General features: G+C 35.8%; 1 protein-coding gene across 1 annotated transcript in view; it reads right to left on the reverse strand.

The window, feature by feature from the left end:
• LOC132205750 (ephrin-A4) overlaps positions 1-12321 on the reverse strand; it is a 247326-nt gene that overhangs the window by 103941 nt on the left and 131064 nt on the right. The window lies entirely within an intron of this gene.

Below are 12321 nucleotides of genomic sequence, written 5' to 3' on the forward strand. Positions count from 1 at the left end.
CTATTTAAATGATATTTTCTCAGTATCAGTTAATTGCTAACTTAAAATTTTGTGTCCATAAATAACATTTTATTTGTTATTGAATGAGACAAGCTAAAATTGTAGAAGTCACTATAGATGATGAAAAGCGTCATTTCTTGCCATAGCATAATAGAACTCGGAATAAAAATTAAATGCATTTAACCTCCACCGTCTATCAGAGTGGCATAAAATATGAAAGAAACTGAACACAATGGACAAATATACTAGCAGAAATATAGCGTCGAGGAGGTTGTTAAAAGTGCAACGAGTGAGAGAGTGTCGCGCATAATTAGTGCCAATCAAACACGCCTCGCGAGTCGTAAATTCACACAAAACGAATCGAAGGCTGAGAGAGTTAATTATTCCGTGGAAACGAGCACTAAAACCGCGTATGCATGATTATTTATGCTCGCGTTCACAAACGAGAGCCGTCTTGTAAAATAAATATTATAAATAAATATACCAGAGGAAATCGAATTTGTATGAAAGGGGCTGCATTTTTCACGCGTGTCATTTCAAAAGCGGCCATATTCACACTTCTCCGGTTGCATTATGCACGCCAATCCTATGCCACGCAATTAAAAAGAATAAAAATAAAACACGGCAGCAGCTCGAATTAAACGAGACGCTTTGTCTTTGCAGCGCGTCAATCTCGCACGTTTTGCTGCCACTCGGCGTCAGTTAGGATTTTCCGCAGCGAAAATACAATAAAGAGCCGGATTCTGCTGTCTGTCTCTCTGCATGTCGTTCTTTCCGTTCGCGGTTTTAATTAATAAACATCCAGCAAGTAAAAAATTCATATCAGAGACCGCGTGGCAAAACGCTTATTATATTATTTATTTCGAAACCGCTTTTTCTCGGTGGGTGCTTTTGTTGCGATCTCGTTTGTTTGTTCAACACACAGCCTTATTCGGGCGGCGGATTTTTTTCCCCATTCAACTCTCATTCTCGCGTAATAATTGTAATTGACGAGCCGGCAAAAAGTAAGAGCGTGCCGAATCGAAAGTAAGGTTGTTATCGCGCGCTGCTTTACGAACATCAGCTCAAAAATCACCTTCGCTCTGCGAGACGCACGAAAGATGCATTTTTTTTTTATACATTGATGAAGAAATAATTGCTCAGAAACTTTTATTTCCGATTAGAGTAAGTAGATGCTCACTAGAATTTTGGGATAAAGTTGATAAGTTAATTTTTAACGGGGAAGAAAAGAAATTAAAAAAAAGAGAAAAAAAATGTATTTATTTACATGGTGCAAATTCATGTGCTTCCATCTATTGCTTTTCGGCAAAATTCGTGAAAGGTATGATGCGTTGGCAAGGGTCATGCTATCTTTACCATTCTAGAACCATAAAGACCATGTCAAGTGGTTTTTTTATCCCAAAATCTCAAAATTTACGGGTCAATCAAGATTGGATTTCGAACATTTTCAAACGACTGTATCCTGGCTTCCCGTGGCTTTAGAATAAAAATTTGTCTACCCTGTTGTTAATTATTCCAATTTTATTTGAAATATATTTTATTGAGAAATATGTAACTTAACTTTCATTTCACAATATATTGATTATAAAATTCATGTTGAAATTCAGTTCATCACCAACTTTTCAATAAAAATAAGGGGAAACAAAAAATCAATCAGAAAAGAAAATAATAAAAATGAAGAAAATTTATTTACATGAATTAATCTCCAGAGAAATAAAAATTAATATTTAATTATTTGATTAAAATGGGATGTTCCTAAATGACGTTGGAACCTCCTTTGGCATGAGTGTTCAAGTAACCGAATCTGCACGTACACTCCGCCATTTTTGTTGCACAATTGGGCACCGTGAGTTTGCGCGAAATGAATATTCAGGTGGCAGCTTTAGGACCAGCCCCGAACCGTCTCTCGGAGGCATTAGGCTTGAATTTCGGCGGAGGAAGGAGTAAGTAAGGGAGCAGCTAGAAGAACATGCATACGAATCTGGTTCACACCTCTCCCGGACCCGAAAGCAGAGGCAGAGAGCGAACGCAGCGAGTGTCATGTGTCGTTCGACAGGGGCCTGAATTTTTCATGTCATACTTGATTAGCGCCGCACAATGGCCTCCGCCGAAACTCTCTCCAAACATAATTCCGCACACAACGTAAACAGGTTGCGCGGCCCGAAAATAAAACACGCGAAAAAATTATAATTCTGCGTCACGCAAAACACGTTCGTTCGCCATTGCACATTATATTCCCTGGATTTTTTTATACATATATTTTAAATATGTGAAACACACACCCTGGTGGCCGACCAAAACACACACAACTTGTCAGCGGCGGCGAATTCGGTGGAACTGGTTCTCGTCCCCCGCCCGAAGATTTCTGCTCCATTTTCATTCAAATTATGTCTTAATATTGAATTTCATGCTAATAGGCAGAGGGGCGACCCTTGTTCGAGCTTTTAGGTGGAGTACACGATAGAAAATTGCCACGATAGGCGAACCCATTAGAAAAGACATAGAGTGGAGAGACAAATAAATTGCATGAGAGATTCCAAAGACAACTTTTCAATCGCTAAAGGCTGGGAGAGGTTCAAAATAGTCAGATATTATTATGGTTAATTTCTTAAAGGAATTAAAGCAATGATTTTTCAATTCTTAAAATCGCCAAAATGCCATGACTAACGTGTCAAATTTGTCTTTAAAATAGTTTCAAATAAAAAAAGTGTCAAACCGAAGTTCTAACAAAATTAATTACTAGTTTTCTTTTTGCAAATATCATCCTCAGACTTTTTTTTAATTTTAACATATATTAAAATTTACGTTTTTTTTTTAGTTAATATTTTAGGTAAATTTCAAGCCCGTCTGCCACTCTATTTTCAATCGATTTTCTCCGTCGCATTAGTAAACCCCATTCTTGTTTTGTCTGCGGCGGCTGATCCCCTTTTGAAAGCGGTAGTTAATTAGCGAATTTTATCGCTTTCCGAAGGCGCAAACAAATACCAGTGGCAAAAAACGATTTCCCTCCCGTCCTGTGCGCGGCGCCAGTAAATAAATTCAGTAGAATTTCGCACCGTTTTATTGCAAACTAATTCCCTCGCGAGTAACTCGTTTTTATATTTGATTTTATTTTTATCGCGGCTCGTCAAATCGAAAATTCGGAGCGGTATCGCGCGAGAGCTCAAGTGTCTGCCCGACAATTAATTTGTTTGGTAAATAACAGCAGACGAGAGAAAACGACGCAAGCCCACCGAGGAGATGGATGTTGAAATATTCGAATGTTTCCAAAAACAACGCATTCCTTGGCGCCGTGAGAAAATTCGCCGCCGATAATTTGTGTCTTTTCAATCGACTTAGATGTTAAAAAAGGAAAAAAAAGTAATCATCTACGGATGGGGAAAATATAATAAAAATGAGGGGAAAATACAAAAAAAAAAATTATATAAATTGACATTCATGTAAGGGAAGTTACTTTTAAAATTGTATAGGATCAAATTCAGTTAATTTTCATTGCGTCAACAGCATTTGTTTGCTGATGGATTTGATCAAAATATTGATAATGTTCATGACGTTCATAAGCTGACTCGGCTACGTAATTTTAATTAAATCGTTGTAAAATGTATGATTTACTGATGTAAATGACAATGAAGATATAATTTAAAAATTTAATAAATTCAATTTAAAAGTTTTATCACAAAATTTCATTTTATAATCAAGTTTCCTAGAAATGTTTACTAATTTATATAATAAAATAATTATATTATAAAAGAAATTAAAATAACCCACATATTATCATTTATTGAATCAATTAAAAATAAATATATTTTAAACAGTGCTAATTTTAGAAAATAATATTTAACATTTAATTTAAATTTTAACTAATAGAACTGGCATTCTTTTTTCTTAGAAAAGTTTCAGAAAAATTCTTTCTAGTGGGGGGTACAACAATTCAATGTTTCCCTTCCAACAATTATTGATATTATTTTTCAAGACGCAAAATGTTTTGTATTAATTGGACAAACCAAACAATACAACAATGCTATTAATTTGGATAAAATCCACCTTAATAAATTACAACCAAATATATGTAAATCAACTTTAATTTCTCCATCATAAAATTATAATTAATGCTATAATAATAATTGCAAAAAATTACTACATTGATCAAATTGCCTGATACAATTTTAATTAAATTCAATTTGTTGGATAATGAAACAAATGTCGTAAAATTTGAAAGTGAAAAGACACGATTTTCTACTTCACATATTATTTGCACCAAATCAAACCAAATTTTGCAATACGTCGGGCGGGAAACGAGCAGAGGCAAAGTCGTCCCTCTGGGCCACTCGCTCGCTGGGGCCACGCGAGCGAGGCAAACTAATAAATGGGTTGGCGTGCTATTTTCAGAGTGCTCAAAGTCACAGTCAGTCAGTCAGAGCGAGTCGGGTTTGATGCGTGTGTGTGTGTGTGGTGCACAAACGAAGAGCAAAAAGGCTCGACAGACACATCAACACGGCACACTCGCGCGCTACGTGTTTTTGTCGGGCTGAATTACAAAAATATATTTTATGAGCGGCGTGCATTTGTTACTCGACTCACATTTATTCCGACGTGTCCCTGCCGAGAGGGTCTCGCGCTCTTTTGATCTGCGAAAAATTTATCGGCCGCCAGATGAGCTGCCATTTTGTCGCCGGACGGGCGTCTCGCGAGGGTGTCGCGTTTCCTATTGATGACTTTCAAAAGGAGGACATTTGTTAGTTTCGTTACGACACAAAACGTCTAGTAAAGAATACCCGTGGAAAGTAATCGCGTTTGTTAGTTATGCTAACGACTTTGTGCGAATTTCAAACATTCGATTGGGTTTATTTTAGATTGACACATGAATAAAAAAATTATAAAAAACATTTACAATCATGCTGAAATCGAAAAAAATTAGGAAAAATTCCAAATTAAAATTTAAACATAAAATGACATTAAAATTTATTACTTCGTGATAACTCAAAAGTTTCACTTTTACCATAAGAAAAAAATATTGAAAAATCATACAATTTTAAATTTTCATTGAACCAAGAAGAACTGTAATAGATTTTAATAATTATTTTTATGATAAAAAGTTTAATAAATATATTAGATTTTGTTAATTTGGTTCTATTTTATATTGTCTAAGGTGTTGATCCTGTTTACGGAAGAAGTTAAATTTGATATTGAATAAAATATCTCTCGGCTCGTTGGTTTTATTTCTACGAAAGCCAGCCACCTTTTAATTCATAACAAAAGCAATTTTCCATCCTGCAGGGTAATTGTCGGCGGGAAAGGAAGTGGATCTAGTTGAGAGAAGTCGATTTGTCATTCTTTTGCGGCGCGACTGGTGTCCAATTAAAATGGTCAACCAAAACGACGCAGCGTGAAATTTCGCCGGAGAGGAAGCGTCTTTCATTTTTCTCCAGCGAATTATATTATTATTATTATAGTTGTCCGTGACTGCTAATTAATGCATATATTGACAAATTGGTCTCCACTATGGGAATTTGCCAAATTTTCTGTGCTCTTCTCACGCGGTAGAATTCCGAGAAAAGTGAATCTCTTTCTGTCAAACATCGACCGATTTATGAATGAAATAAAACACCGGAGACAATAGAGTGCTCCGAATATATAAATATTTCTATTGTTCTTCGGCGAGAAAGGGTCGAGTTGGAATTCGGGAAATGCTAGGTCGTCATTATGGATACGCCTGGGCATTAGTGAGGGGCAGGCAGACGCGGACAATCGTATCATTAAGTCATAAAATGTGTTTTGGGAGCCCAATCTTTTGGTGGCTGCACCAAGGCCCGCCGGAGGCTGCAATATTTCGCTCCGAGAAAAGGGTTTTAAACCTGATAACATTCACGGGATCATTTTTTTTCATAGACACCAAAAATGTACAATTATATCATTTTTTGCCTTTAAACTTTAAACGGACGTTTCTTTGATATAATTTAAAATGGAAATGGAGATCCCTTCATTATTATAAAAATTAGCTTGCTCCAATTTTTTCTTTGCGCCCGTTTCTTTTGTTCGGGTAGAAAAGTGTATAGATTCTCACAAATTTCAACTAATAGATGTTAAACGCATAATTGAAAACTTGGCAAAACTGATCCTGGGGTCTAATTCTGTAAGATAGAATCGTTCCATTTCCATTTCTATATCATTTTCCATTTGCTTACCCATTCTATTTCGTCGCCTCTTTCGATTACGACTTCTATTTCGCAGCCTATCCATTTCCATTTCTATTTCATCGTCAATTTTAATAGTTGAGCCATTTATTTATTTATATTTAATTTAATTATTCCCTATGCTTACAGTGCTCTTCGAATGGTTTTTAATATTCAGGTAGATAAAATTATATGAATTATTTAATTTTTAATGAAAATGTATATTTATAATTCTTATATGTCTCTCGCACCCCCTTTTAATCCAATCTTTTTATGGCTCATAATTAGGGGGGGATCAAGATAATTTTTCCTTTCACGAAGTTAATTAAATCAATTTCTTAAAAATTGGTTGAATTCAAATACAATTATAATATTTTTTTTAGCAAATTAGCAACCATGTATTTTATATTATTTAATTCATCGCGTGCGCTGTTTGGTACCACAATTTGCTCCCACACTGTGGTACCACAATTTGCTCCCACACTGTGGTACCACAATTTTCTCCCACAATGTGGTACCACAATTTGCTCCCACACTGTGGTACCACAATTTGCTCCCACAATGTGGTACCACAATTTGCGCCCACACTGTGGTACCACAATTTGCGCCCACACTGTGGTACCACAATTTGCTCCCACAATGTGGTACCACAATTTTCTCCCACAATGTGGTACCACAATTTTCTCCCACAATGTGGTACCACAATTTGCGCCCACACTGTGGTACCACAATTTGCGCCCACACTGTGGTACCACAATTTGCTCCCACACTGTGGTACCACAATTTGCTCCCACACTGTGGTACCACAATTTGCTCCCACAATGTGGTACCACAATTTGCGCCCACACTGTGGTACCACAATTTGCGCCCACACTGTGGTACCACAATTTGCTCCCACAATGTGGTACCACAATTTTCTCCCACAATGTGGTACCACAATTTTCTCCCACAATGTGGTACCACAATTTTCTCCCACAATGTGGTACCACAATTTGCTCCCACACTGTGGTACCACAATTTGCGCCCACACTGTGGTACCACAATTTGCTCCCACAATGTGGTACCACAATTTGCTCCCACACTGTGGTACCACAATTTGCTCCCACACTGTGGTACCACAATTTGCTCCCACACTGTGGTACCACAATTTGCTCCCACACTGTGGTACCACAATTTGCTCCCACACTGTGGTACCACAATTTGCTCCCACACTGTGGTACCACAATTTGCTCCCACAATGTGGTACCACAATTTGCTCCCACACTGTGGTACCACAATTTGCTCCCACACTGTGGTACCACAATTTGCTCCCACACTGTGGTACCACAATTTTCTCCCACAATGTGGTACCACAATTTTCTCCCACAATGTGGTACCACAATTTGCGCCCACACTGTGGTACCACAATTTGCTCCCACACTGTGGTACCACAATTTTCTCCCACAATGTGGTACCACAATTTTCTCCCACAATGTGGTACCACAATTTGCGCCCACACTGTGGTACCACAATTTGCTCCCACACTGTGGTACCACAATTTGCGCCCACACTGTGGTACCACAATTTGCTCCCACACTGTGGTACCACAATTTTCTCCCACAATGTGGTACCACAATTTTCTCCCACAATGTGGTACCACAATTTGCGCCCACACTGTGGTACCACAATTTGCGCCCACACTGTGGTACCACAATTTGCTCCCACACTGTGGTACCACAATTTTCTCCCTCACTGTGGTACCACAATTTGCTCCCACACTGAGGTACTTTTGACTAAACGCCTCATTCAAATAATTTTTTATACATTTTATTGACTTGAGTATATTAAAAATCATTTGAAAATTACTGTAAGCGCATATGCAATAATTAAATTAAATAATATAAATAAATATATATATATATATATATTTATTTATATTTATATATATATATAAATATAAATATGGCTCAACTATTAAAATTGACGACGAATTAGAAATGGAAAGGCTGCGAAATAGAAGTCGTAATCGAAATAGGCGACGAAATAGAAGGGTAAGCAAATGGAAAATGAATATAGAAATGGAAATAGAAACGAAAAAGCTTACAGAATTAGATCCCTGATAAAACACTTGTTGATTTGAAAGGATGTCGATGAAATATCTAAGTATTCAAAACTAGAATTTCTTTTTTCATAAATTTAAAAAATTGTAGCAATTAACAAACTTTTTGTATTTTTAAGATCAAATTTTCAAACATGTTTAATTTAATGGGAATTTCTAAAACTAAATTTATTTCTAAAAACGTCAATTTTTGAATGTCTCATTAAAAAATTATTTCAATAACCAATTGTATAGAAAAAAAGTTCAAAATGTTTGTTTTTGATCATGAAAAACTCTAAAATCACACCCAAAGCAAAGTCAGCTAAAAATGTTTGGAAAAATAAAAAAAAGTCTGCGTCTAAGGCACTGTTTCAATAATAGATTTTAAAATTTTGACTATTTTATTTTCATTTATATCAATTTATATTTGATAGAAAGCTTGGCCGTTTCCCATGCATGAATCTACGAAAATAAGAATAATTATTAATATTAATATATTAAATTTATAATGATATATATAAAACACCACCGTCCTCTGAAAAACCTCCGTGGCTAATTTTTATATTTTGTGCACAAATAAATACTTCATTCTCTTTTTATATTTCCGAGTAGGGGTCGGTTCTGGTAAAATCATATATATTCGAATAAATCACGCGCGCGGGCGGCTGAATAATTTTCTTATATTTCTTTTGTTCGGCACCGAAAAGCGTCCTCTCTGCCCATTGTCATCGCGCACCGCGGGAATGATCATCGCGGCCCGTGGAAAATGATTTCCACAAAGAATTTCGGCACTTCACAGACAGAGAGCCAAGAAGTGCGTGTTTATGAAAGGGTGTCGAGGAGGGTGTGAATAAGCCTGGCCGGACCGCCGTGTAATTTCCTTTTCGCCGGCGTGTCTCTGCGCCAAGGACCGTGCATGGGTGGAGGCGGCTGATCAAAAGAAACCGCGCCTCTTCTCATATCTTCTCATCCTCCCGTTGATAGGGATGAGGTTCGCCGCAAAGCGAGCAGACAGACGTTTGGTTTATTATACTAAATTTCTTATAAAATCGTAAACGTTTCTGCGGTTAAATTAGTTATTGAAACACTGAATTTTTTCATTCAATATCACAATCAGTTTTGCCTCAGTTCATGTTCAATTAATATTTTTTGGAATTTACATTACTTCAATGCACTAAATACAATGAATTTATTGGAAAATTAGAGAATTTAGATCATACTGAAACAACAATATATAGTGAAATGTGAAATGGAACTTTTATAAAATTATACTTAATTAATTAAGTCTAACCAATTTAGAGTTTTTAAAGAAATTCTAGAAAATATTGAAATTACTTGCAGTTCTGCTGTTCATCATGAGGGATTTTCATTAATTTTAATAATTTAAAAATATTTCACACACTTATGCAAAAATAAAAACTCATTTAATAAATTAAAGACTCACAATTCAATAAAAATAATAAAAAAAATTCTGTATTCAGCATTTGGTTCAGTTTTTTTTAGCTTTTATATCTTTCCTAACAATTTCAATGTTTCAATTTTTGGTTTGCAGTGAATTATATGTGTTGTGCGGAACCAAAGCAATAAACACTTCTCTCGCGGCCGCAATCTGGTGTATCCTCTCACTCAAATCATCAGCAGCAAACTAGCGCTCGTGCTTGCTGCATGCATGTGTTCCTAGCACATATACAATTCCGTAATAAGTGCTGCAAAGTTGACGAGTTAGTTAGCATACGAGGATATAAAGATTAAAACAAGACCGCAGGAAATCCGACTGGCTCATGGTGAGAAGTAAGAAAAAAATGTTTTAACGAGCAGCAGAAGTTCGTGTGGTGTCAGCGGGCCAAAGGAGAGGCTTTTTGCCCCAACGAGGATAAGAACAAGTGTGAATTATGCGTCTTGGGGACAAAGTGAACGTGCCGCCTAAAGAGAGGAAATCCTTCCCACGACCTAAAATTAAAACGACTTAAGGAAACGCCTTTGAAAGATTAGTTCTGAGATCAGGTCTCTATTTAAAGACGATAAAAATAAACAACTTGAGGGGGTTAAATTATTTTAGTGAAAGAGGAGAGATTTTTATTTAGGATAGAACAGGTGTTTGACACGGTTGGATTCTAATTTGATTCAATATGAAAGTTCCGCATAATTTAATTATCAGACGAAGAACGCCATTTACAGTTTTTCATTTTAATTTGCTAAAAATTAATATCAACTGAAAGCGAATTTATCTTAGATTCAAAATATTTTTCCTTTTTAATAAAAATAAAATAATCCTGGCCTAAACACAAGTTTTCAAAACTTCAATAGCACAATTTTGTTTCCTGCTGTGTAATAAAAGAAGCTTTAAGAAGAAGAAAAAATATGATGGAGTTAAGAAAGAATGATTGTAAAGCCACTCAAATGTATATCTTTAAGTTAATTACGTCATCATCCATTCTATTAAAAACTGCTTCGTCGTCGAGTATGGACCTTAATACCGTCAAGCACATGACGCGCATTTCGCATTTAATTATAACATTACACTGTGTTTTTTTTTTACATTTGAAAAGCCTGCGCTTGGGCGTTTTAATATAATGTGCTTTTTAAAAAATGAGAGCCGATTTGTATATTTCACGCTCGGGTTCAAACGATTTGTCAGTCCTGGGAACGGCGTGGCGCGAGGGAAATTAAACTCTTTTATTCCGAGAGATGTACTCGTGTAAAGACTTTGCGGTTTGAACATCATCAGCAGGCGCTTTTCTCATTAGGATTGATTGGTCGTCCCGTCGGTAAAAAGCTTCAGCTCCGAGCTAGCTAGGCGGCCAAATTATCTTCTTACTCATCAAAGAGATAGATAGAGAAGAAAAGTATTAAGTGCTTCTCGTTTGAAGGGCGGCAAAAAGATAAGCAGGGAAATAGTTGGTAATATATTTTGAGACTTATCGAAATATATTCAATCAATATAAATTTTGATTAATCTTTCAAAATTAAAAATTAAATTTAAAAATATACATTGAATTTAAATATGTGTACGAAGAAAATTTTAAATTATGGAAAAGGTCCTGATATAAGTCATAGTAATTACAAGTCATGAATTTATAAAAAAAATTAGGATTACTTTTTATATTTTCCAATTTCATTAGCACAATATAATATTTTTTTTTTATGAAAATGTGAAAATTGCGAGAAACCTTTGGTATACATTTTTTGATTTAAAAAGTATGAAGAGATCATAAGAATTTTCCCAAAATGATATGAATAGATTTATTTTTATTATTTATTCAAAAAATATGCCAAAAGAATAATTGAGTTTTCTTGTTTGTGACAAACTTCAAATTTATCTACATAATTAAATTGTGAGGAACAAATAAAATACGCCCTTTCCTTCATCCATCTCTCGTCTGAAATTAATGGCACGTTTAACATCTCGTCGTCAGTTCACAACTCGGTCGGAAGCTTTTAGTCCTACGAAAAGCTCCGCTGGTGGTGTGCTTTTAAAATTAAATGCCCGCGTGTCTCCCGAGCCTTCAAAGTCACAAATCCATACCGCTCCGCTGGCTGCCGTCGGTAAATAAATAAATTTGATAGTCCTCTCGGCTATATCTGTCTGAATTCAAGGAATGGGTGTTTACACTGCGACTCTAAAAGCCGTCGGGAAAGCACGCCGGCTTTATCAAATCGGGGGTGTTAAAAAATGGTCCCTAGAGCTGCTGCTGGAATTTCTTCCGAGCCCCGTTTTTAGCTTCCAGGTGCTAAGTGGCGTTTGTAATTGCGCCTCGAATTGGTGTTTACACAGATGAACACACAGACAATGGGAAATTTTATATTTCTTTTGTCCTGTTTTACACTCCAATATATTTCTCACAGGAATTTCCTTTACATGGAAATCTTCCCCTTGAAATCAAACAAACTCTTTTGAAGCTTGGAAAGAGAAGAAATCTGGTGGGTTTTTTTTAAAATTATATTTAAAACCATATTATTCTGTCAATCAAGCAAATTGTGACATTTTCTGATTCAAAATATCTGAGACTGAAACTGGCTATTTTACATTTCATCGATATTTTAGGATTTCAAGATTTGTTTGCTTTTTAT

This window comes from Neocloeon triangulifer, unplaced genomic scaffold (assembly GCF_031216515.1).
Source record: "Neocloeon triangulifer isolate White Clay Creek 2 clone unplaced genomic scaffold, ASM3121651v1 ptg000003l, whole genome shotgun sequence".
In the NCBI taxonomy this organism is placed as follows: Eukaryota; Metazoa; Arthropoda; class Insecta; order Ephemeroptera; family Baetidae; genus Neocloeon; species Neocloeon triangulifer.